Source organism: Castor canadensis, chromosome 3 (assembly GCF_047511655.1).
Source record: "Castor canadensis chromosome 3, mCasCan1.hap1v2, whole genome shotgun sequence".
Lineage (NCBI taxonomy): Eukaryota > Metazoa > Chordata > Mammalia > Rodentia > Castoridae > Castor > Castor canadensis.
In genome coordinates, this window is record NC_133388.1 from 181,347,023 (window position 1) to 181,372,711 (window position 25,689).

Here is a 25,689-nt window from a genome sequence, read left to right on the forward strand (position 1 = left end):
GGGAACTTGACGGGGGAGCCAAGTTGTGATTTGCTCAGTCTTCCACCTGATTGATTGGCTTCAAAGCCAGTGGGGTCTCTGCCTTCAAGTGTTCCGCGATGGCCTTTTGTTTGTCTGGGGCGTGGAGGGGGAGGGAGTTGGAGAATAGTGAGTTGCACTGGACCCCTCCCCTTTCACAGAGTCGCAGTTCAGCTTGGGCCGGGGATCACCGTCTTTTAGAGCCCCTGAGCTCTTCCCCTACCTGCTCTGCAAAGATCACTTTCTCCCCCCCGGAAGTTAGCAACTTCTCAGATCTGGGGCAGGCCCTGTTAGGGACAGGCATCCCCCTCCCCATCACCCCTCAGACCTCCCACAATTACCCTCTTAAAACTCTCTCTCTCTCTCTCTTTCTCTCTCTCTCTCTCTCTCTCTCTCTCTCTCACACACACACACACACACACACACACACACACACACACACTCATTCACATGCCCACTCTTATATAGAGCAGAAATTAATGCGGGCAGAAGTGAAGGGGTGAGATTCTAAGAGCTCTTCAAGGCAAGTCAAAAGGTGATTTTCTATTTATGAAGGCCCCGAGAGTTTAAGCAGTTCAGTCCCAGGGCAGTAATGTCAAAAAGCATTTGGATGACGACCAAGTGGAATAAATATCTTGTAAAATGGCATGTTTAATAGTAAAAAATAGATTAATGGAGCCGTCAACTGGTTGAATGGGACTAGCATAAAGGTTTCATTTAAGTTCAAAGGGAAAGTTACATAAAGCTGTACACACATCTTCTTTTAAGGCTAGAGGGAGGAAATCTACAAGTCAGATTCCAATGTGTCTTGTCCCTTACAGCAGCCGACTGTGATGTGTACAAATATCTTTGCTATTTAAACACTCAATTCCTTGATTGTTCTCCTGTGAACTTGTACCTTTCTTTCTACTTGGATGTGATGCTGGCTAAGGATCCACCTGAAGATAATAGCATTTAGAGGGAAAATTCTGGGAGGCCAAAGCATTAGGGTAAGCCAACTGATCCCCATTTAAAGGGAAAAAAATTTAAAACAACACTGCTATTTGTTGGCACTTAAAAAGTATATTACCAAGATGTGCATACAGGATCTCCTGACATGCCCCAAAGTGACTCCTCCCTGAGTGTCTCATGCATGTCAGGCCCATGTAGTTGGGGGTCTGTGTATTGAACAAAAAGAATAATGACAAAGTTTGGTAACTGTTGTTAACACTTGCTGTTACAGTAAACTAGACAAGACAGAGCTATACGTTTTACATGCTTTGCATTTAATTCTCACCATAATCCCATAAACTATGTATTATTATTCCCAGTTTATGGTTGAGGAAACTGAGGCTCAGAGAGAGAGAGGTGAAAAACTTGCCCAAGCCACAGGGTAAAAGCAAAGTCAGTGCAGTGTTCCCAGCCAGGCCTGACCACATAGCATCAGCCTTGGCTTTGTAGCAGCGCCCCAGATAGCGGAAGTCATTAGAATGACAAAGTAAAGGGTCAGGTGCAGGTGGGAGAGAAAGCCTGTGCTAATAGCCTGAGCTTTCAACTCAGGAATTCATTTCTTTACTTTTATTTATTTATTTCTTTTTTTTATTTAGCAACTGCATGTTGATTTATTTATTTATTCAGAAACAATAATGTTCATTATACCAATAAGAGCCCACCATGCTTAAACACTTTTATATGGTAGCCACTATGCTAAGAGCTTATAATTACACTATTTTGTTTTCTTAACAACACTGTGATGGAAGCCCTCTCATTCTCTCCTTTGAATAGATGAGCAACTACAGGCACAGAAAGATTAGCTGCCTTGTCCAAAACCAAACACCTGAGGAGCAGGATGCCAGCCCCCAGAATACAGTCCCTTCTGCCATGCAGTCCGCAGCTGTAGACACTGTGGAGCTGCTGGGGAGAAGGAGCCCCTGGCCTCAGTCAAAGCACTGCTCCAGGGTTATGGAGGTGCTGGTGGGAGAGAGACCCCCTACCTACTTGGAGTTTGAGCACACCAACAGGGGGTGCTCATTAGGCCAAATCAAGCAGGACTGAAATCAATGCAGTAATTGAGGAAAGTACTGTGGCAACACAAGGAAGAGTGTGACTATGCTGCTCTTCAAATCCTGAGGGCCTCCTGGAGGGGGAGCATTTAAATGGACCCCTGAATGAAGAGAACAATGTTGGGAGGTACGCTGGGTATTGTTGCTTTGAGCAACTAGCAGCAGAAATCCTGACCACTGTGACTTTAACCTGCTGGGGAATTATTTATGTCAGACAATAAGAAGGTGGGTGGGGTGATGCCTCAGCTCTATCACTTGGAACCTAGGCTGTCTTTACACTCTGCCATCTTCAGTAGGCTTAGGCCTGAGGTTTATCGTCTGGTGGTAGGAAGGTGGCTGCTGTGTCTCCAAGCCTCACATCTGCATTCCAGGAAAGAAAGAAGAGTTCGTTTACCTTGTATGGCCTTACTATTATATTTGTGAAGGGTCATTCCTCCCAGGAACATCCGTCCTTAGCTCACTAACCAGAGCTATGTCACGTGGTGATCCAAACCTGGGGAGTGGGGAAACGATCAAGAATTTTCAGTTAGATACATTGCTGGGGTGAACAAACTGAGGTTCAGCTTATAAGGTAGACGAGGTGAATAGAGGAGCAGCTGTTGAGTTGATAGAGTGTGTGCTGCCTAAGGAGAAGCAACATAAAGGTATTCCTGATCCACGTCCTAGAGGAGTGGAAAAAGGGGTGCACAAAGAGATGACACCAGACTTAGGGTAGGTGTAGAGGTGGTTGGCTTTTAGTCTCTAGGCACTAAGGAGCCATGGCAGGCTTCTGAGGAGGGAATGGTGTGTGTTTTAGGAAAGTAAGACTGACTGACAGCAGTGTACCTTGTGCAAACAAACCCCCTTGGTTCTTACTTGACATAAAATGAGTTCTGGGAAGATTAAGACCCGGAACCAGTTTTACCTTAGGGCAAAAAAGAAGACAGCATACAAAATGAAGTAAGGGGCGGTAAGGCGATTGTCTTTTACATCTTGCCAATAAGAATCCGAAATTAACCTGATCAGCTGTCACCAGGGGTAACCAGCTCTCCTTTCTTGGTAACTCAGTGAGTGGAACTGAAAAGTCTGGAGGGGTTCCATTTATTCCCTAAACATTTCACTTGTCTTATTCCTGACCTTCTTCCACTCCCCAGCAGAATCTCTTTGGTCATGACATTCCTCTTCACTTTAAATCCAGGGATGACGTCAGAGGGCCTCAGAGGCTGTCTGCTGTCAGCATTCCACGAGGGACTCCTCCAGCAACCACTGATATCTCTGATTGCCTTTGCTCTGTTATGGCTAGCTTTATGATTTGGGGCTATTGCTTACCTCTGTGAACCTCAGTTTTGTCTTCTCTGAAATGGAGACCATTCTATGGCTGCAGATAAGTTTGCTGTGAAACTTAGTGCTACACCCGACACATAGATTGTGCTCAACAAATGGCCACATGGTCATCCTCACCGCCACTGTCTCTTGGATATGACTTCGTTGTACCTTTGAGGTGTCAAGTAATCAATGTGTGGATTTTATCCATCTGCGACCCTGACTATCCCCACCTCATTGCTGCTCTTCTCTCCCACTCCCTCACAGTGTACTGATTATGTGACAAGTCTGAGCAACTATTCAAACAGAAAGCTGTCTCAGGAATAGTCCAGTGAGACTCTGACGTGGTGCTGGGTACTGTGATGTGCTGAGTGATGGTCACGGCGCAGTGCAGAACTAAAAGTATGCTAGGCTGTCACATGCCTCCTTGGTAGACAGTAAGGTAGGCATTGCTCTTAGTACTGACAACGCAGTTTCATTTTGAACTGGAAAACAAATTTTGTCCTGTTTCCCTTCCTGGCCCTTCTCTAAAGCCCTGACCCTACGTTGAACAGGTTGTGATTTTAAGAACATCCACCCACAATCTGTTTTCTTGTTTCCTGTTCCTTTGCTTATAGTCATGCATTGAAGAAGGGTTGATTGGCAATGGTGTTATGTGTAAAATGTACCCCAAGGACAAAAACAGTCCTGGCAACCATACACCAATGTCCTCCCAAGATTTCAGATGAAACAAAGGAGCCAGGTCAAGGCCGGTTTTCTTGTTGACACCTCCTTCTGCCCTTGAGTGGACAACTTACCTCCTAAAAGCCACAGTTCACACCCTTTCTTCCTCCTTCTGCCCCCTCCACTTCCTAAATTAAAATGCCTATGGTGATTAAATCTTGTTACACAGTGTTTCACTGCAATAGTATTTAACACCTATCAGAGTCTGAGTGAATGAAATTCATGCATTATTGATCCATGGGAGATCGATATTAAAGGGGTGTGACCCAGACATTCACTTTGGAGCAAGAGTTTGTGGTATATTTTTGGGGTGCATGGGCTTGGTTTGGGATGGGAGTGGGAGGCATATGCTGGGTTTATCTTGCCAGGGAAACCAGGAAAATCCTGAGAACCATTTATTATGGGGAGCAGATTCATGTGTTCCTGCAGTCTCTTGAGTGGCCACACTGAGTTAGCTCCTTCTTTGACAGGGAATCCTCCCTGCTGAGGTCCCAGGGTCACTGTAAGAGAGAGAAGAAACTACTGATAAGAAGGGAAAGGGGGTGACTATGAACAAGGGATCCTGGTCTGCAGGTTCTCCTTGGCCTGGTTGCATGCCTGCAGCTGCAGCTGCTGGGTTTCAAAACATCTGCAGAAAATGGAGGGAGCCCCAGAAGTCTAAGAAAAGGAGCAAGTGACACGCACACACGCTCTCATCGGCCGTACAGGGGTGAGGTTCAAACGGGTGCTGCAGAAAGATTTGAGAAAACCACTCCTCTGGAGGCCTGACATTTGGGTTCCCACCGCCTCGTCCCCTTCTGTCTGGTGAACCTGGACAAATACAGCGCTTCCCGCACATACCCAGACACACGAAGTTTGTCATCTTGAGAACAGCAGCAGCTTCTGAAAGTTGAGTGCCTACTGTGTGCCAGGCCTTCAGCTGAACACTGTTGTGTCGCTTAATCTGAGCATGAGGGCTCAATGGAGAGCAATGTGTTATCTCATTTTAAAAAGGGAGGAAACCAAAACTCACAGTTTGAGCACTTGCTCAAGATCACAGAGAGAAGATAGGGGAGTCAGATCAATCTGATTCCAGAGCTCTCTAAAGTGTGTAAGGGTCGTGGAAGGCCAATCTGCACCAGCCTGGAAGGAGGTGTAAGGAGAAGGGATGGTTAGATGTTCTTTGAGACTGTCTGGTTGCAGGGCTAGGCTGGGATGTGTGCCTGCACTTGTGCCTATGTGCATGCATGCATGCATGCGTGTGCATATGTGTGAGAGACTTTTGTCAAAATAAGGAATTCCAAGTCTACCTGTTATCTGCAGTGCCTCCCCATACCATCCCCCCAAAAGAAGACAAGGCTAAAACCTCCATCAGTGTCAGTGACAGAACATGCCCCAGGGGGCACTGCACCCTCTCCTTCTTGGCCTGGAGAGGAAATCCCAGGGGACCTAGAGCTGCAAAGTTGGAGCCCAAGGAAGTTCTGGGGGCTACTTGCAGGATGCTGTAGGAGCCTGCCAGCCAGTGGGGGCCAGGGCTGGAGGGAGCAGGCATTGGGAGGGTGGAGACTGGTTATGTTGCTGTTTTTATACAATAAAAGAGGATTGTTGTAATTGGGAGCCTTTGAATCATAACACGTCTGCCCATGGCTCTCTCCAGCTGCAGAGTCATTTAGTTAAATAGTGCAAAGAAAACTCCTTTCAGCTGATATTACATTCCCGCTGTTCTTAAAATACGAGACTGGGCTGAATTACTCTAACGACAAAGCCATCTCAGGCTCCCCCAGCCTCTGGGTGTACCCAGAGTCCCCGAGGGATCTCCATAGCCTGTGGAGGATGACGTTTAGAAATTATTTTCATTTGTGCTATTCCTCTGTCCTCCCAGAAACGGATTCCTTAAGATATTTGCATACTGCTTGGCCAGACCTGAATGTCATGGTCAAGTTGTATATAATAGGGAGTGGGTCTATTGGAAAAGGGGAATGATGCCACTGGTAGGGATGGTGGGTGTGTGTTGTGGAGTGGGAAATGGGGGAGATGTACCAACAGCTTGAAGCTGGACAGACAACCTGTCCTCTGACCAAGACATTTCAGAGAGGAGATGGTTTCCAGGCAGGAGCAGGTTGAAGTGCACGCTGTCCCCTCACCTCTGCCAGAGACAAGGAGACCAGGATAGTTTGAAGACTCTGCACTGTTTCCAAAAGCCAGCGCTCTGCACACTTAGTTAATGGCAGACATCTCAAGGACTGGGACTGTATTAAGCAGTGTGGACAGAGTCTCACTTTAGTACTTTTAGAAAGGGAACTGATGGATCCTGGTGCAGTATATGAAGTCTTGTAGAATCACTGGGAGGGCAATTTGAGGGGATGAGTCTACCAGCAAAGTGGTGAATTAGGGGGACCCAGGAATGCTGAAAGAAATTTAGGGATTCTCTAGTCTAGCCAGGAGAAACGGAGGCCTAGAACGGCATGAGAACTGACCCAAGGTTACACAACCTTGTGGCAGTGTGTTATTTTTGCTTTCCTATACACTTGCTGAAGGCCTTCCTGCCTCGTTAACCAGCCAGCTCATCACAGTACCTTCCTGCTCACCTTGGTTCCTCTTTACAGGCAGCACTTGCCAAGCACCTGCCAGGGCAGGAAATCAACACCCCTACCCTGAGGAAATTCACCATCCTTGGCACTGAACCACGGCAACTGTTTGGTCATCATGGCTAGACCTTAACTCATGTCATGTGCACAATCGAAAGTGCTTTTTGTGGGGGTGCTTGTGACAGTCCTAAGAGATGTTGGGACTATGTCATCCTCATTTGACAAACAAGGAAGCACAAAATAGGGAGTCCTTTGCCCAAGGGTTCCAGAAGCCGAGCAGTCTGTGGCACACCTGGGGCTCATAAGGCCCTGTATGTATCTGGGGCTCTTCCTCACAGATCAGAGCCAGCCCTGAGCCACAGCCAGACACCAGGATAACAGCGAGGCTGGATGTGCACTTGGGACGAAGGGTTTCTTCATCCACGGGTTTTTCCCACTCATTGACTGCTCCAAATACCTTCACATCATGATCTCTGACATTTGTACCATAGCCTTATTGAGCAGGTAGCATGAAGAGCAGAACCAGCATCCAACACACGTCTTTGCAGACCAAGACTTGAAGAGTTCCAGCCACATCAGCCACAGTGCTTGTAGCAACTGCTGCAGCCACATAGGGAGAACTGCCTGAAGAAAGGCAGGTCACTTGGGGACAAAACATCAGCAGAGACTGCTCGATTTAGTTCCCTCAGATTTCCCCTAAATATAATGAACTTCTAGGCAACTTTACAGGCAATCTTTCAGTGAACAACATATCGGAGCATAATAAGCGTCGAGTGTGATATATAGGATACGAGCTGTGCACCAGGCATTAGGCAGTAAGTACTCTCATCAGCACTATTTTCTAAAATAGCATTATTGAGATTGAACTTCTCTACCCTAAAATTCACCCATTTTAAGCATACAGTTTATTGACTTTGTATATTTGCGGAGTTATGCAACCATTATGACAATGTAATTTTAGAGCATTTCCATCACCCCCAAAGAGATCCTGTGTACTCACAGCAGTCGTCACTCTCTACCCATTCTCTTCCTCCACTTCACTCCAGCCTTAATCACCACTAATCTACTTTCTGATTCTGTAGCTTTGCCTTTTCTGGATGTTTCATGTAGGTAGACGCATGAGTTGCAGTCTTTTGTGTCTGATGTCTTTTACTTAGCATAGTGCTTTCGAGGGTGTCTGGATTGTTGCATGTCACAGTATTGCACTCCCTTTTATTGCCAAATAGTATCGCACGGGGTGGATATACCACACGTTGCTGTCCATCCACCGGTTGATAGGCAATTGTGTTATTCCACTTTGGAGAATTGTACATGTTGTGTACAAGTTTTCTGTGTACATGTGTTTTCATTTCTTTCGGATACCTAGACAGGTGCAGCAACACCTAGGCTAGGAATTGAAGGCTCATGTGATAACTCTATGTTTATGTTTACAAGCACTTCCAGACTGTTCTCCAAAGTGGCTTGCACCATTGTACTTTCCCAACAGCAGTGTATGACAGTTTGGATTTCTCCACATCTTTGCCAGCCCTTGATGTTGTCCTTAGTCCCATTTTACAGGTGAGGAAATGAAGGCACAGGGAAGAGAGGGTCACATGGCTAGAGAGAATGGAAGAGCAGGACTCACACATCACCAAGACCAGACCTAGGGTAGAGAAATGAGGTATCCAGTGTACAAATTTTAAGGAGACACCCATTGTCAGGCCTATACACGTATAGGGTAGGCACCTGAGAAGTATTGTCTTCTTAAATTTTGCTTCTCGAGTGCCTCATTTGCTGTTTACCTTATTCTTGTCCCAGCTCTGTCACCACCTAGCTCCTAATTCTGTATAGGGCACTGACCTCGGCGCTGGGGCCGTGGGGGACACAAAAGATGACTGTGCACTGCCCTTGCCTTAGAGGGTCTAGCTGGACATGGAGAAACCATACTGCTGCTTCTGCATCAGTTGTTGTGAGAACTACAGGTAATTCTACCTCAAAAAGTGCTTAACCCAGTGCCTGGCATCTGGCAATGCCCTAGCGATGCAGGCTGGCATCACTGTCACACTGTTGCCGATGCATCTGTGACTTTACACGCTGAGAGGTTGCCTCAGAGTCACCATAGCTTAAGGGACATCCTGATGCCTTTTGTGACCAGAAGCCCTATTCTCACCTGTGAAGGGAAGGGCTTTCTCCCAGTGATCAGGAATGGACCTAGAATGAAGGAAACTGGACACCCAGGCTCTCCTTTGAGCTGCTGGACCTGTCCTGAGAATCATGAGTCCTAAACCTAGAGGTCAGCTCTGCTCAGGTGCAGCTCAAAAGTTTTCTCTGCCAGGCTGTAGACACGCCATGTCTGGCTCTGTCATCTCTAAAGCCAGAGTGCAGCATTCCTGAATAGGAGGAAAATACCTGCTGGATAACACTGGCAGGTTCAAGGGGAGCCAGGGAAAGGATTGCCCTGACTCCTTTATATGGATTGGTCAATCCCCTGGGTTCCCCAGTTGGCTGTAGGGGCCTGTTGGTGGCCTTATTTGTGACCAGCTCAGCCTGCTGCCCCACTTGGGGCAGGCAGGGGACACATGATCTGTAGGAGAAGATTTGGGGAATCTACTTTGAGATATCTAGATGAAAGAGAGAGTGTCAGTTACAAAAATGTCAGAAATGATGGGATCCTTCTTGCTCAATTTGGCCAAAGGCCACATAGATCCTACCTGTGGCTAAAATGGATTCACTGATTTAAAAACAGAAACTCGAGGGGCTCTGCCTTGGGGGAAGACTGCCTGCTGACAGAACCACAGGATGAAAGGCACACCCCACTCCTGTTGCTGCCCTACCCCAGGCCTGGGCACATACCATGCCTGGCACCCACTTGCTGGTGAGCACGAGCCATCTGTGCACGCAGTCAGCGCTGCTCTGTGCTGTCCACCAGTGGTGGCTCCAGTGGTGAACTCTGGGGCTTTCTCCTTTGATTACCACATCCTTCCCCTCCCCATCACCCCTGCCGCCCGAGCACCTAGCCTTGGCTGAGTGGTTGCGCAGTAAATAGTTATTGACTGATACATAGAACTGACTACAGGAGGGTTCTGTGCGCGCTTCGTGTGTTGAGATAGGAGGGTGACATAATGCTGGCCTAACTGACAACAGTGAGTAGAAATTTCCAGACTTGACTTTTTTACATCGTTTGCTTTGTCTTGTCGTTTGCTTTGTTTTCAAATAAGAAGAGATGGCAATCGTATTGGAAAGGGCGCATATTGTGTCATCTGTCACCAATCTCTCCCTTTCTCAACTCCACTGACATGTGATTCTAAAATCCCAAATCTGCTCATGTGTCACTAACCTCCCCCAAACATCCCTTGATTGCTGGTTGCCCAGAAGTAACAAACTCAAATGCTTCCAGTGAACTTACAGGTAGCATAAAAGAATGAAGGGGTAGACCAGCATGGTGGTGCTTGCCTGTCATCCTAGTATCCAGGAGGCTAAGGCAGGAGGATCATGAGTTCGGGGCCAACACGAACTACATAGTGAGTTCTAGGACAGCCTAGTGAGTATCTGTCTCAAAAAAAAAAAAAAAGTGAAGAGGTGAATGAAGTACAGAATGACAGGAAATGGGGGGGGGGAGGGGAGGGGAAGAAAGTTTTTAATTACTGCCAGATGATAACTTCTGACCCATAGGGTAAAGTCCAAATTCCTGACTCTGGCACAGTGGCTGTCTGAGAGCTGACCTCTACCTACCAGGCATATTTGGCTCTAACTTCTTCCCCCCTCTGCCCAGGACTTCACTCTTCATCACAGCACACCAAGCCCTGAACCCCAAATGCACCATCCTCTCTCTGCTTTCATTCCTTTGCACGTATAGTTCATTCTCCCCAGGAAGACTCATCCCCTCATCTCAGCAAAACCTGCTTATTCCTGCAGTGGAGATGCCCAATCCTCCTCCAAGAGACCAGTGTGTCCTGAAAACAACTAACAGCTTATGGATTTTGTTTGATTTGCACATCTGTCTGAAAAACTGATCCATCTTCCATTCCAAGGAAGGGCTTCCTGTTTGTCTCCGCAGTCCAGTGACAGAATAGGGCTGGTCCCCTTTGTAGGTTCAAAATAAAGGTCTGTGGAGTGTCAGGGTGGCTGTAGGATCCAGCAAATGGCTCTCTCCAGAGCCCATGTGAAAGAAAATCTGTTGGGTTAGCTCAGGTGCTGAATGAGTTGCTGCTCACTGCTGCCCCTGATGGCAGGTCCTTGCCATAGCCTGGCCAGACAAACGGGCTTTTTCTAACAGGAAGCCGGCAAAGCAGCTTCCGCCCCAGGAGAGCTTTGTCCCAGGTTCAGGCCCAAATTCTGTCAACCTGCCTGCCCCTCTGTCTCATCTGGATATCTGGCCTCTGGGTGCCACCTGGGTCTAATTCCTCCTTTTGGCTCCAAGCTCATCCTTTCTTCCCTCCATAGAGCACTTTCTCCACCTTCCTGTGTGGCACTGAGAACTTATTACAGCTGTCTTTTCAGGGATTTTGTGCTGCTTCCAATATTAAACCTTCTTTTGACAGAGCCCAAACTTAAGACCCATTTCTAGTTTAAAGGTAGTGAGAAAGGACTTAAGTTTATCAGTTGCCTGCTATCTGCCAGCCATTGAACCAAGTGTGTTATATGCTGTACCTCGTTTAATGTTATTAATTCTTCCAACTCCCCCTCTCAGTGTGAATTTTATACCCATTTTATAGAGGAGACTGAGGCTTCAAGAGAGTAGCCTCCCAATTATACAGTTAAAGGCAGAGTTGTAATTTAAAGCCAGATCTAAGTGACATGACAGCCCATGTTCTGGTGATGTCACAGTATAGGGCTGTTGGGTAAAGCCTGTTAAGATCCTGTGTTATGTCCTTAGCAAGTAGGGTGCACAGACAGCCACCCTGCCTTCTCTCCAGAGTAAAGACTTGGCTCCTGAAAGGCTGAAGGCCTGGAATTAGTAACAAAAGCATATTTCTTTTCCTAAAAAGGTATTTCTTTTCCTAAAAAGGTGTTTCTTGGCACTAATATAGCTTCTTGTCTCAAGATTTTTGTCCTCTTTTGTCACTTTTTTTTTTAACTTTTATAGAGGGAAAAGAAAATATCTGTCACGGGAGACAGAGGGCCATATTTACTAAATCTTAATAATCTTACGGGTCCTTCTTGTGTAATAGGAAAGGTCCTGTTGGAATTTCAGTCGTGTGTGTGTGTGTGTGTGTGTGTGTGTGTGTGTGTGTGTGTGTGTACTGGCCATAGGACAAATGTTCCTGACACCTTTAGGATAGTCGATAGAGGAGACTGTGAGACAGGGACAGGTAAACCCTGCTGTCCTAGTGGCTTAACTCAGCAAGGTTTCTGCCTTCCTCCAAGTGGTGACTTAGGAATCTAGACTGCCAACATTTTGTGGTTGTATCATTTGGGATCATTCGTTTTATGACCACTGGCACAGAGGAAAAGAAAATTAAAGGGATACATCCACCCTTTAAAGGGGTCATATCTGCTCACCCAGTCCCACTTAGCCACAGGGAACCTGGGAGATGTGGGGTGCACATGGGTATTTGGCACATAGTACGGGTTTCTGTCCCATGAAGCCCTGGACTGGCTGTGCTGTCTGAGCAGGCTGTGTCTGCTTCGGTTCCTTCTCCAATGGTTGAGGCCATCTGAAGGCCCCTTCTAGGCTCCTGCCCTTCTGGAATCAGAACAAGGTCCTTGATGTGAGAACCAGGCCCACAAACACAAAGTCCAGGCACCATGCAGAAGCTTCCTGACATTTAGTCCAGTGCCATTTTTGGCTTTATGGAGAGCATTCAGGGTTGTCCCTCCCAATGGGATGTGGAAGCCATCCTGATGACCTGCAAGGCTACCAGACATTTTTTTTTTCACTACTTCCTATTTACCTTTCTTACATTTCGCAGAATACCATTTCAGTTTGGTTTTACATTGAGCAGCCAATCTGGCATAAAGAGAATTACATTTAATTACTGGCAAGCACTAATGAGGTGGAGGTAACAATAGTAACGCTAGTGGCTAATGTTCACCCAGAGCTTTCTGTGGACTGCCTGCCCCTTCTTCTGAAGCTCCGTGGAATAGATGGGGAAACTGAGGCTGAGAACAGCAGAGAAGCATGGCAGAGCCAGACCTCCCAGGTGGGACTGGCTGATTCTAAACCCAACACTCTTTGCAAGTATGTTGGAGGACGCAGAAAAGGCCAGGGAATAAATACCAGTGCATGCAAGCTTTTTGTGTGTTCGGCTGTACCCAGGTATTCTGGACTGGGCTGGGATCCTGAACACTTTGCCTATTCAGACAGGAACTACACACACACAACCCTACTGTGTGTTAGGGACCACACTAAACACTAAGAATACTGCAGTGTGAACGAGATCCTTTTTTTTCTGTCTAGAGTTGTGGCATTTCCTCCATTTAAAAAAATCTCCTTGAATGGTAACTTAAGAACCTGGACCCCAGCATCCTACCAAGGCATAGTCCTGTGTTCGAATTTTGACTCTGAAAGCATTGCATAGAGTAGGTGGGCTCTGCTTGGAAAGCAAGAACCCTCTTCCACCAGCCAATCCTTTGATTAATCAGCTGAGCATTTATTTGTTGGTTACCAACATTGCACTGGCTCCTGTGGTGACCAGCCAGCCAATCACTTATTCAAGCCAACATCTGAGATCACCAAATCCAGCCTCTGAGGTTTATAGGAGAGAAAATCAGGGCTCTTGCTAGCCTGCAGATTGCCAGGGTCCCTTCCCATGTTGAGGCTGGCTCCAGAACAGCACCTAGTATCAATGACAGCACTGCTCCACCTCTACACTGACAGTAAAAGATGTTCAGGACATCTGATCTTCATCACTACCTACAATGCCCAGGACAGAGAAGGAGCCAGGCCTGTCTCCCCACCCCCTTCAGGTCTTGAGGGAGCTGGTTAGGGAGCTTGGTCCTTCTACCCTCATGGAGGAGGGGAATGACATACTTAGTAATGGAGCCTGGGCTAGGACCCTGACCTTCAACTCTCTTCTTGTTTGATTTTACTATCAGGACTTTATGCAAGGTTCTCTGCCATAGCTAGTCATTTAAAACTTAGTGGGGGATGGAGGTTGGAGAGATAAACATCTGAAGAAGTATGGCTATTAAATATTGATTGGATAAGCCGGGTCCTGGTGCCTCATGCCTGTAATCCTAGCTACTTGGTAGGCTGAGATGGGGGCATCAAGGTTTGAGGCCAGTCTGGGCAAATAGTTTGTGAGATCTCATCTCCAAAATAACCAGAGCAAAATGAGCTGGAGGTGTGGCTCAAGCAGTAGGGGACCTGCTTTGCAAACTTCACACCCTGAGTTCAAAACCCGAGTCCCATCAAAAGAATGCACACACACACACATTATTTGGATAAACTTCATTTTTTTTAGCGCATAGTTCAGGGTTTGAAGTGTGGGTCCCAGCAAATAGGACTCTGATTTGATTATCTGGCAGTGCACAGGCCTGGCACGTTCTCCGTAAGGACAGCCAGGCAGGACGCACGCCTGAGGGCTCAGCCTCTGACTGAGAAGCCCTAGTGACCGAGGGGTCAGAAACTTCCTTTTGTTTGGGGGGGCTTTTTTCCCCCTCTTGTTATCAGCATATATTGATTTGCAAAGGGGTTTCATTGTGATATTTCCATCCATGCATATAATGTGCTTTGATCAAATTCACCCCATCACTCTTTCCTTACCCCCCCTTTTTTGCACAATTTTTAGCAGATTTCATTATTCTATTTTTATACATGTGTATAAAAATATTCATATTCACCCTCCCCCTCCTGCTGGTTCCCACCTCCAAACACAGTTTCACCTTCCCCCAAGAAGCTTCCTTATTTATTTATTTTTTTGGTGGCACTAGGATTTGAACTCGGGGCCTTGCATTTGCTAGGCAAGCGCTCTACCACTTGAGTCATACCCCCAGCCCTTTTTGCCTTAGTTATTTTTCAGATAGGAACTTGACCTTTTTGTCTGCCTGGCCTGGAACCAAGATCCTCCTGACAGCCTCCTGATTACATATATGGGATCACAACTAGGATTATGGAGCATGAAACCATGCCCAGTTTCGTTCTTTGAAATGAGATCTCAATAATTTTTTTGCCCAGGCTGACCTCACACCACCATCCTCCTATCTCTGCCTACCTGAAGAAACTACCTTCTTTCTAAGAGTCCTCCCCACCTGTTCCCTAAACCGTCCACCTTTCCTTTTTAGGAGTAATAGGCATTTGAAGTAATTTTTGGGAACAGAAAATGCTATCTGCTTCCTCCTAATTCATCTGGTACAGCTGGATACAGTCTGTCCTACAGTTCAGATAGCCTCGAGGACAGAGGACAATGGCAACCATTATGTCTCTTTCATCTCATCCTGCATCTTCCGCTGTCTTGGGGCCCACACAGCCGTTGTTGCCTGGGTTATGGCAACCCTTAGCTTTTTTCTGCCCTGTTAGACACTCCCAAGGCAACCAGACTCTCCTTGCAGCCCTTGGCTTCCACAAAGACCTGTGAAGAATAGCTATGTTCCGGACAGCGGGGTGGAGCCCCAGGGGAAGGCTACCGTTTTTGCAGAGTGGATGCCCGACACGTATTTGTGGGATTCCTGAGCCAGGCAGTACTGATGGACCCACACTGACCCTTCTTGGGGACACAAGTGGTTGGAGACTTGGCACATGGGTGGTTTGTCCTGGCAATGGATGAAACATCTTTGCACCATGGGCTATCAGTAACCCTAAAGGCAGGCGAGCAGGGAGTGCTTAAATTAATCATGACAATAGCCGGTGGTCACTTAAGAGTCAAGTCTTTTCCCAAGGGAGGACAGGAAGAGAGAGGGAAGGGGGGTCAGTGGGCAGAGAAAGCCAGGGAGGGAGAGAAAGAAGAAGGGAAGAGAAGGAGGCAGGAGCTAAAGAACAAAGAATGTTTTTCACCCTTTCAAAACCATGTTGGGGGCTTGCCTGAAAGAGTTGTGAAAACAAAAATCAGAACAACTGGAGTCACTTTCATGTGGAGAGGTGCACACGGAGCTAAAACGCAGCACGGCTGAAAAGGTTACTATCTTGGAGTCTTTTGATTAACAGGGCGTAGGCATTCATTTGTACCCAACTTCCCCAGCAGCAAAAATCTGTACAGACTGATGGTCTCTTTTGTCTCATTTGCATATATTCAACTCTTAAATCAAGGCTTTCAGCAAATGAAGAGGCTATATGTTTTTGTGGTATTTAGAGGTTTATTTAATAACCACCCATGAAAAAAATTCCTAATTCTAGATTTGCAGAAAACGACTATTTATTGCTAATTGCCTGCTTCATTATGGCTATCTGTAATAAGTCACAGGGCGTATTTTGGCAAATTATCATTTTAAATGACATAATTTCTTAAGTAAACATATTCCTGCACATGCCCCGTGGTGACTTTTTTTGTGAGATGGTTTCCTCATAGACAGGATTTTGATACGGGGCTTGTATATGGAGAGCCCTGGGAACACGAGGATGTTTCCATGTCAGAGAGAAACTCAGAGGGAAAGGATGATTGATTACTGGTGTTCCTTCACCCCCCAAATGCATGTGTGGAGAAGATGCCTGCCAGTTCCCAACCATCTCTGGGCTGTTTGGCTGTGCTGACACAGGCACAGGTGGGGACACCTGAGGTCACCTGGCTTAGCCATCGCCACTGCTAGCTTGGAGTGGCTCATTCAGCCCTCCCTGGCCTCAGTTTTCCCATCTGTAAAGTGGGAGTGGCCTTACAGTCTCTGAGTTATGTGTCTTCTCAGCAGGCTGCAGTTGGGTGGCTCCTGAGGCCTGCTGGGCTCTGGGTATTCTGGGAACAGCCTGTTGACTAAGGCCTCGCTGGAAGCCTTATAGGACAGGACTTGACCTTCCACATAAATTGCCCCCACAGGACTGTCATGTGTTTCCTTGGAAAGCTCACACCCACACAATGTAGAGCAAGCCAGCTACTCTGCATAGTTTCCTGCTGGTCCAAACCAGGGTGTCCCTAGGTAGAGGATCAGCAATTGATTTACAGGAAAGCTGTAAGAAAGGAAAAGAGAAAGGGTGGCTAGGGGTGGGACAGGAGAGGCTTGGCAGTTTCTCAGTCCCAGTGCCTGGCTGGGAACATTAATGGGTCATGGGGGGGGGTGCTTTGGTAGGGGCTGCCCTCCCTCCTCCTCTGGAATGCAATGTTTATTTACTGCCTAACAGATCCCAGTTTCTCTTGGAAAGTCACTTTTCCTAGGGCTGCAGTCGGCTGACAGATATCTCCCAATAATTCTTGAGGATGAGGGGGTGACAGCAAGAGACACTTTTGGAAAAGCTGAAAAAGTGATCCCAAAGGTCGTGCTGGGAAGTGGTCAGCCAAGACTGAAAACCCCTGTCCTCACCTCCTTTCCAGATCTGAGCCTGGAAAGGAGGTAGGGGTCTCTGGTGTTGGGGACCCTGTCCCTTCCACCACCCCACCCCTAACAAACAACCTCAAAAGACCTCACAGGAGAGGTACAAGCAGCTCTGAGGTTAGTTGATGGTGCAAGCCAGACTTGGTGGTTTAACCCTTGGTGTCTTTTTGTTGAAGGTCGTGATGGTGGCTCTGTGCGCACTTGGAGTTCAGGGTCCTTCCTTGATCTTCACTGGCTTGTGCTGGAGCTCAGGTCTTGTTCCTCCTCCACAGGACAGTCAGGTCTCAGCTCTCCTGTCTGCCCCTTGGGGAAGCTCTCTTTGAAGTGTCTGTGCTATTTGTCCCTCTCACCCAGAACTTCTGTTTCAACATCTTGACCTTCCCTGTTCTTCCTGGAGTGGTTAGCAACAGCACCTTCCTTCCATTTGTGACAATCAGAACGTCTCTCAATTTTGTCAAGTGTTCCCCCACCCATGGGATAAAAGCGCCCCAACCCTCCTCCCCCGTTGAGAACCTCTGAGCTAAATCACACCTCACCTCATTTGCTTTTACTTTTCTCACAGCCCTCTTCACTCTGCAATGATCTTGATTTTTCTCTTGACCCCAGTAGTGCTTCACTTGGTGCTGCCTGACCCCACCCCATTAATTAAATCAGAATCTCTGAAGTGTCTCTCTCTTGTTAAAGGCTTTCCAAGTCTGTCTGCTACACAGCCTGGTAGAGGCTCTTGTTCTCTCCCCACAGACAGGAAGCCACCTGGGGGCAAAACAGGGTAGGCTGTGGCCACAGTTGTCTTGTCAAGGCCATAGACCAGTGTCTGGTGGCTCATAGGGACTCAGGACTAAGACTGAATGAATGAACGAATGCTCCAGAAAGAAAATCCATCATCGCTGCTGGGTGTTTTTATAGGAATTCTTTCATTTTCATTGTTTATCCAATAGGCACTCATTAAGTGTTTGCTGTGTGCCAGGTGTGGTGGCCCAGATGCAAAGGCTCCTGTCTTCCAGGAGCCTCCAGTGTCCTGGGATCCACATATGCAAATGTACAGTGTGGACAGCAGTTAGAACCCAGAGCAAGTTGTCCTAGAAGAAAAAGCCCTGTGTGTCTTGCGAGGTTTTATGCACACTTTCGCACTTGTACCTCCTTGCACCCCTGCACAGTAGCTGTGGCTCCCATTTCCCAGTGGAAGAAACTGAGGTTCCAGTCTGTAAGCCAGCCTGTAGCTCCTTCTCTCTTCCCCCTGGGCCTTTGCCTGTTCCAGTCTCTTCCTTGTTGCCAGAATGACACTCATCTTTCATGAGTCAGGTTAATGTCACCTCCTCATGAAGCCACCTCTGACTGTCACTTCCATCCCTAGTGCCTGGTGTCTTGGGACATGTATGTGAAGTTGCCTATTTAAGCAGTCATTGCCTCTTCACTACCCTACAAGCTTCAGGGAAGTCAAATGTGTCATGTGTCATCGGGCATTACTGCAAGGCCTGGTATGAAAACTCGGCTGAACATGAAACTCAGCGTGCATACTTGCTAATTGTGGAGCTTGGGTTGGCCTTATGCCTCAGTCTTTCTGTCTGTAGGAATGGACACAGTCAGGCTTCCCATAGAGGAGTACATTAGAGAAAACTCATGTATGCTGCCTACACCTGTACCTTGGTTTGTGGAGGCATCTGAGTAAGGCTCCTAGTAGAGAAGAGGCAGTGGGCACAGACGGGGTGGTGAGGACAGTTCATGAGAGATGATATACAGAGGAGTGGGCAGGGCTAAGCAGGATCAACACAGGGTAAGGAAGCACCAGCCTACAAAGCTGGAAGTCCTGCCTCCTTCAGGCCTGAAGGGCCCAGAGATAAATGGCCCTGGGACTCCAGAGAGGTGGAGTTACAAGGGAGTGACTGTCCCACCACTGACCCTGTGCCTACTGTGGCCAGGTGCTGTTCTGAACACACTGACCCCCTGTAAGCCACACTTAGGGGATAAGGGTTATCTTTCACCCCATTTGGCAGGTGGGAAACCTGAAGCCCAGAAAGATGAAGTCATTTTCTCAGAGTCTCAGGGCCAGAGTGGGGATCAGTGCACAGATCTTGAACCAGCTCTCCCTGGTGGAGCTCTGCTGGAAGGTGGAGGGCAAGGCAGCTGCAGCAGTGCATAGAGTGAGATGGGCAGGCAGTGGGCCTGGAGGGCGAGGGACAGAGATCCCACACAAGAGCAAGTGGCGAGCGCAGCTGGGCCTGCTGCTGCTGCTGCTGTCACTGTTGGATCATCAAAGTGGGACAATGCCTGGCTCCCTGTCTGCAGGCTCAGCTATTTTCCTAGTGAGCGAATGAACCACTGACTGTTAACTACAGATTGTAGCTTGGACCCTAAATAGCATATTTACTGAATAATGTAATTGAAAATATTATCCCTTTAAGCTTCTGCTAATGGAGGAAATGGTTCGCTCCTAAGAGTTTTAATAATACTACATATTTGTTGACTTGAAGAATCCTTTTTGACATTTATTCAAGATTTCCAGACTGAATGGAAAGAAAAGCAAAAACACTACCATCAGTGTTATAGGTAGAAATAGAAAAACAGAGTTTTCCATTCAAGTTGCTATGTTAGGCACTTAGAAGTGGTCTTTGACCTTAGGTAACAGGCTTAAGGCTTCTGCCTAAGACCACCCAATCAGAATTTGTGGAAACCAGAGGAGACACCCCACAATCAGAAGCAAGATGGTGGCGATGCCACGTAGGACTTAGGACTAGCCACATACAAAGCAGCAGTAACTGCCATATACTGTGTGCTCCCATGTGCCAGTTCTTCTCACCTCTTAGTAAGTAGGTATTACTTACTATTAGCCCCATTTTGCAGATGGGAGAACTGAGGCACAGGGAAATTAAGGAAGTTGCCCAAGGTCACACAGGTGTAAGTGGAAGACCCCCACTTAGTCTGCCTCTGGACATTGTCTCTTAATTCCTTGCCTATCGTAGCGTTACTGTGATTTGTCTGAGGTCACCCAGCATTGTTAGTAACAGAGTTCAAATAGATCTTGGTGCCTGTTTCTAACTCTGAGCCATCCTGTCACCTGGAGCAGGTCACTTACCCTTCTTTGGTCTACTTACTCATTGTGAAATTTAAATATACTTAAAACACTATAGTCATTTCTGTCCTGACACCTCTTCAATTGAGGACCACATAGATGGATGTAGACACCTCTGGAAGCTTTTAGGGTGCAGCACCAATAGTAATGAGTAAGTATAGTAGTCTAGGGAGTGCTGGCTCTGCTCAGGAGAGTCCACAGCACATCTGCCAACCCAAGTAATTTCAAATTCAATCCACAGCTCTCCCCACCCCCTTCCAGGTAGACAGCCGAGCAATGAGTTGCAGAGAAAGGAATCATTCAGCAGATTACCAAGCCAGTGAGCGAATGCTCTTCCCCGGATGATACGCCCGGCTCATCTGAGTCAATGCTCCTAACCACTAGCTAGACTATTACAAGGGTTGCAAGGTTGTTTCATTTCAGGCTGCCATATCTTCTCAAGCAATGACAATAGTCAAGAAATGAAGGGAGATAGTTTCCTATAAAATCTGGAACTGGAAGAGACTAATCTGTTTTTCAGCCTCCTCATAGAGATGGTGATAAATGTTATAGTTCCTTTCCAGGATGAGAGTCCAGACGCTGTGAGGTTCCTGGTGAGGAACAGAAGGATCCCAGAGACTCGCTTTCTAGGGTCACATTAGTAGAGAACACAAAGGCAAAAGGTGGCTGCAGTGGCTGGAGGAGGATAAACTCAAGTCACTAGAAACTTGTTAAACACAGACCTCCCAGGGGAAAGAAAACTCACCTATGTGGTACCCCATGATGGCATTTAGTTACATCCACTTGTCAGTGCTTTCAGACAAAAGGTGACCCACAAGCCAATAACTTCAGCCTCACCCTGTAACTCACCTGTCAGTCATGGGGCTCAAAGTTTAAGAGCAGGGCCTGGAGAAAGTAAGTTTGAATCCTGGCTCCGCCCCTTGGCAGCTATGTGACCTTGACCACTCTGTGCTGCCATTTTATCATCTGTAAAGAAAGGTAATAATTGTAGCTGTGTCATCCAGTTTTTTTGATAGTTAGAAGAAATCCTGTACTTAGGCCCAAAGAACTAGGAGCAGAAAGGGTTAGAAGAAGTCACCTTTGGGGGAGTGTGTTGGAGCAGGGTGAAGGGCAAGTTTTCCTTATAAGCTGGTGGCTTTGGTTATAGCTCTGTATTATTTGAGTTCTTGACCATGAACATGCATTTCTTTGCTGAAACATATCTTAAGATATTTCAAGAGCTCATGGAAATCCAGCACTGTACACAATGCTTAGCAAGTAGTAGTAAGAGCTTAGGAGTTCATTTCCATGCACCCCATCACTTGCTGTCACTATTTTCTGAATGCTTCATTCGGGAAGGGACTCAAGGTCTCTTCAAGCAGGCTTGAGCAGATCTCTCTTGCCAAGGAAGTCTGCTTCTTTCCCTGCTTGTATCGCTCTCACCTCCCTCCCTTCCCCCAGCTTGCTAAAGTGGTAGGCATCCACCTCACTACAGATATGACTTTGTACCTGGACGTTGCCACTGTCATCGGCCTTAGCTGACTCAGATCTTCTGGTTCCTTGGGCTGTTTCTGTCCATAGCTTGTCTTGCCTGGACTGAGAGAGGGAAGAAGAGAGGTCGGGAGAATCCAACATGGCCTCGCCAGGATCAGGGAAGCCAAATTAATCTGTTTTGCTTTGTTTTTTTAAATGTTTTTGAGTGGCTAGATAAGGGAAAAAGCCACAAATTAGGCCTCTCTGAGAAGCCTAATGGAGCAATGTTGGATGACGTCATAGGATACATTTGCAGGTCGGCTGTGTGCTGGCGGCTCCTAGAGAAATCTCCCGGCCTGAAGTCCCTAGGCTTACCTTCATTCTGTCTGCTTTTGTTTGTAGCTTAATAAAGACCAATGCACAGGCCTCAGAACTGCTGCTTGTTAGCTCAGTGACACACAAAAACCCTTCACCTCTAAAATCCCTAGTTTCCTCATTGTAAGATGGGAGACACTCCTACCTCGTTGGCTTGTTTTGAGGATTAGTTGTGATCGTTCAGGGAGAACGCTCGCTGGGACCCAGCCTGGGCCCTTGGAAGCATTCAGTAAGCCGGCACTGACATTTCACTCTGGTTAGAGGCTCTGTGAAGCTGAGAGCACTGATGAATGTGGAGGGAGAGAGAGAAAGCTCCCTGAAAGATCTCAGCAGACAGGAAGGATGGACCAAACCTAGCGACTCAACAGACAGCATCAATCCCCATGTGAGCAGGACCCGGGGCCCTGAGGAAACTCACACTGGAGGGGAGGCCCTGTGGATGCAGTGGGGGAGGAATGTGTACACATCTTTTAATCATCAATAGCAGAAGGCTGTCCAGAGCAAGTTAGCTGGGGTCACAGACCCCACTACAGACTTGTGCTCAGTTTGGAGTATTGCATGTAGAGTGGAATACTCATGAAGTGATAATGTCCAAGAAAGTGGCCGGAACTGTAGACAGTCTGGAACCAGAATTCCTAAAGTTTCACTTTTTAAAATTGGGGGTGCTTGGTAATGGGTCAGTAAATGACAAAACCCTGCCAGGCTAAGAACCACTTAGCCAGACATAGGCATCAGATTGGGGGGATATCAAAATATCCATTTTACTGTTGAAGGAGGCAGACTTGAAAGCATAACGCAGGCCACCAGCTGAATGACCACCCTAACACTCCCTGCCCTCACTCCCTCTGTGTAAGTACCCGGTGGGAAACTGAGAGTTTAAAAGGCAGACACAGAATAAGCCCTTGACACTCTCTGATGGGGAATACCAAACAGGAAAAGATATTCATGGGTGATACTTGCAGGAAACTAACCTCACCAAGCATGCCCGGCTACCGTCACCAGCTGGGGAAGGGGCACATCCCTGGAAGAGCAGTGGGGTAACAAGTCCAGGGTGTTTGGGTAAAAATGATTCCTCATGTGAGCAGTAAGAATTCTCCTCACATCTCCCAAAACGTAGTAAGCATCTACTTTGTATACAAAATACTCGGTACTCACTCACGCAATGAATCACCAAATATTTATTGTCTTTTCTGTGCCAGGTGCTGCTCCTAGGCTCTGAGGGGAAGACACTAGAAAGAGATTCCTTCTCCCGTAGAACTTACATTTTTGGTCTGAGGAAAAACAGAGAATAAGCACTAGCATACCAAGTAAGGAAATCATATACCATGATAGGTGATGGTTGTTATGGGAAAAAATATTAACTTAAGAGTTGGAGGAAGTAGGAAAATGAGCCAAGGGGCTACTAGGGAAAGTGTATTCCAGGCAGAGGCACAGCTGGCACAAAGGTCCTGTGGCAAGAGTGTGCCTGAGAGGAGCAAGGAAAGCAATGAATGCAGCAGAACGGGCCATGAATTCTGGGAGATACTGGAGCTCAAAGGCACAGAGCCACACTGGCCAAGACCTCATCCATATCAGAGAGGTTTACGTCACTGGGCTCGTGTCTCATAGCAACTCTGTGACAGTTACCATTCTTATTATCCCTTTTGGGCATAAATAATTGAAATTCATAGTTGAACCCTCCCTTTATGTTACAGTTGGGAAATTTAATACCTAAAGAGGAAAGGCAACTCATCTGAGGAAAAATGGCACTGGGCTAGGACTTGGGTTCCCTGGTTCTCAGTCTAGAACTTTTTCTCCCATTATTTCTGCTCCAGAAATAAACTTCTTTGAAGGATGTGACTCTTAACCTCCCTGAAAGATTCAGATACAGATCATGGGGCTCTTAGTACTACACTTTCCCCCAGAACTTGTAGGTTAACACAGAATTTCCACCCTAGTAAGGAATGTGGTATAGAAAATCAAAGAAGGACTAATGTGTTAGACAAGTGCATTAGAAAATACTGGATGAGGGGCCAGGTTTGGTGGGTCATGCCTCTATTCCCAGCTACTGGGGAGGCGAAGATCAGGAGGATCACTGTTCGAGATCAGCCCCAGCAAAATATTAGCAAGACCTTATCTCAACCAATAAGCTGGGGCATGGTATTGCACACCTGTCATCCCAGCTATACAGGAGGCATAGGGAGGAGAATCAGGCTCTGAGGCCTTTCCTGGGCACAAAACAAGAGACCCTACTAAAAAAAAATAACTAAAGCTAAAAGGTTGGGGGGGCGGGGGCATGGCTCAAGTGGTAGAGCACTTACCTAGCAAGTGTGAGGTCCTGAATTTAAACCCCAGTACAGGACGGGAAGGAGGAAGGACTAAACAAGGGAAGGAAGGCCATTGACTTGTAGTATGATCATGACAGAAGCAGGAATTGTACAGATTGCATCCTGCATGCCTGGCACTGTTGTTAGCTGTTGACATGAGGTAATCATTTCTTTTTTGCCACCACCCTAAGAAGCAAATGCTGGTATTACCCATATTTTATAGATGAGGAAACTGAAGTGCAGAAAGATGAGATGACTGGCCCTAGGGCACAGTGTAAATAAGTAGCTGAGCCAGATTCAAAGCCAGAGGCTGGCTTCAAGGTCTACCCTCTTGACACCTCCACTCACACAGATTAGCCAGACCCCAGGATTAGGTTTGCATCAACCAGAGCGTGTGTCTATTTCCTGTGGTGTCTGGGCCATGGATTGAACCTGCCTTTCATTTTCAATGTGTTCTCTCCTAGAAGATGCTTCTCTCATAACTTCCCATCAGACACAGGCACCTTCAGAGCTCAACTTTCAGACTCCCCCACGTGTAAGAGGTCACCATCCCCTCTGACATACAGCATAGCTATTTCCACTTAGAGGGATTTGAGAAAAGAAAGGAGCCATCCCCATGGGTGGATAGCAGATTCAGTAAACGATAACCTGCTAATGATGACAACAGTTAGCGCTTCTGTAGGGCTTCCTCTTTCCAACAGGCTGTCAAGGACAGTTGTTGCTTCACTCATTCCTGCAGGATTCTGGAAGGTAGGCTTCTTGTTACCATTGGTAGATGAGGAAGTTGAGATGAATTGGGGATGGCTAATTGATTTGCTGAGCCACAGCTATTGTACTGATGAGTTGGGTAGGAGACAAGACTTGAACCCAAGTCCAGGTGTAGCCACTTCAGTCTCTGCTGACTGAACAGTCACATTCAGAACAGACCCCTAAAGACCCCAGAGGCAATGAACCATAGAAGCCCTTCAGCCTGCCTTTCTTCCTGAAAATAAGCATAAAGAGCCATGGCAAATTTCCTAGCGTATCTACTTAGACTCAAAGGATAATTAAGAAGCCCTAGGATTGGCTCTCCACTAAAAAGATTGATTTTATTCTCTGGGAACTGGCTGACTGCATTTGTTTTACTGAGTGAGATTGCTAAGGGATTGACATGCCTTGGCCATGTTTAGGAGTTTGTGTTGCTATTATTGCTGTGAAAAAAAGCACATATTGGTCCCTACCATCTATATGGCTGTGACTACTTTTTTTTTTTTTTGACTCTTCCATTTCATGCAACTTTTGCTCACAGCCTACTTGGCATAATTGACACATTGGCTCAGGCCCCCAAGACTGCCAACTTGGAGCTTTGCATCAGTTAATCAGTTATGACAGATGTGATTATTTACAAGAAAATAGAAGTCACTATAATTAGACCTTCTAAGGAGTACATTTGGGTAGAGAAAGAAAAGGCACAAGTT

General features: G+C 46.9%; 1 protein-coding gene across 5 annotated transcripts in view; it reads left to right on the plus strand.

Annotated features, from left to right (window-relative positions):
* Zhx2 (zinc fingers and homeoboxes 2) overlaps positions 1 to 25,689 on the plus strand; it is a 149,706-nt gene that overhangs the window by 2,714 nt on the left and 121,303 nt on the right. Inside the window, exon 1 of one of the 5 annotated variants that reach the window (XM_074069143.1) lies at positions 1 to 25,689. This exon is cut by the window's right edge and continues 11,651 nt beyond it. The exons of the other annotated variants lie outside the window; for them this stretch is intronic. The gene's annotated coding sequence lies outside the window, so the exon portion shown is untranslated. 5 annotated transcript variants of the gene reach the window in all.